The sequence below is a fragment of the Tupaia chinensis genome, unplaced genomic scaffold (genome assembly GCF_000334495.1).
Source record: "Tupaia chinensis unplaced genomic scaffold, TupChi_1.0 Scaffold141320_1, whole genome shotgun sequence".
Classification (NCBI taxonomy): Eukaryota; Metazoa; Chordata; class Mammalia; order Scandentia; family Tupaiidae; genus Tupaia; species Tupaia belangeri.
This window is the reverse complement of record NW_006201183.1, coordinates 276,046-278,608: the sequence shown is the minus strand read 5'-3', so window position 1 is coordinate 278,608 and position 2,563 is coordinate 276,046. Positions and strand designations below refer to the sequence as shown.

The 2,563-nt window shown below is 47.6% G+C and overlaps 1 long non-coding RNA gene across 1 annotated transcript; it reads left to right on the top strand.

The window, feature by feature from the left end:
- Positions 1–6: 6 nt before the first annotated feature.
- Positions 7–1,993, top strand: LOC114005025 (uncharacterized). Its single transcript, XR_003546966.1, has 2 exons — positions 7–1,518; positions 1,672–1,993. It is a non-coding gene; the product is annotated as an uncharacterized LOC114005025 (long non-coding RNA).
- Positions 1,994–2,563: the final 570 nt, after the last annotated feature.

The window sequence follows — 2,563 nt, the reverse complement described above, 5'->3', positions numbered from 1 at the left end:
TGGAGGAGGGAGTAGCAGATCTTCTAGTGATCTGACCCAACCACGCGTCCCACCAAAACAGTGTAGGGTGGAAAAGTTTGATAACATCTGTCAAAGTGGAGCTGAGACACCTAAGAAAGGGTGGAGAAGGGGATTCAGTGCTGAACATTCTGAGAAGATGAAAGAGTCTGTTTTGTCCTTGACGAGAAATGAACATGTAGATTGCACCAACTTCTCATGCCTTGAGTAGGAGTCAGATATCTGGGCTGGGCTCAGCTTGGCAGTTTCTCTGTTGGTCTTGGTTGGGCTCACTGTGTGTCTGCCATCAGCTGAGCGTGGACAGACTGTCAGACGGGGGGTCAGGTTACCGAGCCCTTTTCTCTTGTCATGCAGCAGAATACTCCAGGGGCCTTCACCTAGTGGCTGCAATGTTCCCAAGAGCAGCAAGAGAGGACACACCACTTGGCTCACAGAAACTTTTCAAGTCGCTGATAGTGTCACATTTGCTAGTGGGCCATGGGACCAAATCAAATCACATGGCCGATGGCAGATTCAAGGGGTAGGAGAAAAGACCACACCTCTTAAAGAGAGGGGAAGAGTGTGTGGTCATTTTTTTGCAATCTACACAAATTATAAAATCCAGAGAGATCGACCTTTGGGATTTCGGCAAATTCTATCATTTAGGCAAGGGTGGGATTGGAAGCACTCCTTCCTGAGAAAACAATATACCTCATTTTCCGAAAGCATCTTAACGGCAGCTTAGCCAGGCCACATCCCTAGAGTCCTGGCATGGCAGAAACAATTCATGGTAAACAAAGTACAAAACCAGGAAAGACTGAGAGGAGTTTGTGGGGGAAACAGCCCACATTAAAAAATAAAGAGACTATGTATCATTTTCCTCTTAAATTCTTTCTCACTCTTCGCTACCCGGCATCACTGCTTTTCCTTATTCTCCCACTTCTCTTCCGTGTGTGTGTTTTCAGCATTTACCAAAAGGCACCTGATGAAACCTAGTCACATGCGGGGGGAGGTGGGTCAGAGTGCGGTGCCAACCAGTGCAATGTCCCGGAGGGGGAGGGACAGAAAAGCCCTTGGTGTCCCAGACTTAGATACTGAGTGCACAGCGGAGAGAGAAAAAGCAGTTAGGTCCTCGGAATGGAAAAAGAACACTTCACTCTTCAAAAAGGTCCACTTCCTTTTGTTTTGTCATAGCCACTCGAGGATTGTGATTCAGAACAGCAAATTGAAGATATTTCTGCGATTGTTCCGGAGGTCACTGTCACCGAGCTCACCAAAGGCCTTCTGAATTCAGTGTAACCGTCGTTGACAGTGACTGGGAAATGATGGGGACAGAAGGTGTAATTTTATCTTGAAGCTGTCATCCCTGGTCAGCAGAAGGCTTTCTTCTAATAGTAAATTCTTCTGTCTCTAAACGTAGCACAGGACCTACAGAGAAGCAGTCACGACATCTGAAGATTGGCACACCAGAGCTAATTCTCTTTCACAATCGGAAATGGAGTCCTGGCTCCACTAAGGAAGGTGAGCAGGGTAAACTCTGTGAGTGGGAAATTCTGAAGGTGGGAAATGTTCTCACATGTCGTTGCCTTCTTGACAAGCTTCTCACACTTGTTAGATGGGCACCAAAGTCTGGAATGTGTCTTAAAGGCTGCCTCCCATCCCTTGCCAACACAGAGACCAACAAGTCTTCCCAGGTGGTGGCCGGAGAAGGTCCTGGGCCTGCTGGCTCTTGGATGTGTGTCTTGCCCCTGGAGTCTGCATCTGACTTCTAGTCATTCCGAGAGCGAGCTTGAAAACGTCAGACCACGAGGGACATTCTGGTTGGAAAGTCACTCTGGGAAAGAAGAGAAAGAGCCCCACATTAAACCACAGACTGGCTAAAGAAAGTGACAGACTACTACACACGGGTCGCTGGGCAGAGCCAGGCACACCCTGACTCACAGGTCCTCTCGCTAGACTTCCTCGGTTCTCCCTCAGCCTTAGCTGGTGCTGAAGCCAGTTCACATCTCACAGAACTTGGTTCCACGGACACAGAACAGCTTCCCACTCCCTCCAGGGGAGCTCCATTTACAGCTCCCAACGCAAGTGGGCCTGGTGCTCCAGAACCTGAACTTTCAGAAAGTTTCTTTGCTACTCACAGTACTTGGGCTGCGTTTTTCTATTTAAAAAAGCACAAATCACTTCACTGTTTCAAAGTGCTTAATAACAGTGAAAACTTTTCTTTCTGACTCATATTCCTTCTCCCCACGCTACTCATGAAAGAAAATGGCCTGTCTGGACTCATGAAGAACAAATGTCATGGAGGCTGGGTCATGAGGAGGGGACAGTAGCATCCAGGCTTGGAGAGGCCCAGTAGTCCCCAACAGTGTGGCAGTCCACTTGGGGGTTGAGGGATGGAAGGGGCTGCTCTTGGCATTTAGAGAGAAAGCAGCAAAGTCTACATAAGGAAAATGGGGATTAAAGCATAAATTCATTTTGATGCAAAAAAAAAATTGGTGCTCAGCACAGTTTTCTTTTCTTTTTTTTTTTTTTTTGAGAGGTTTTCGCTATAGGGCGTGTGCGCTCA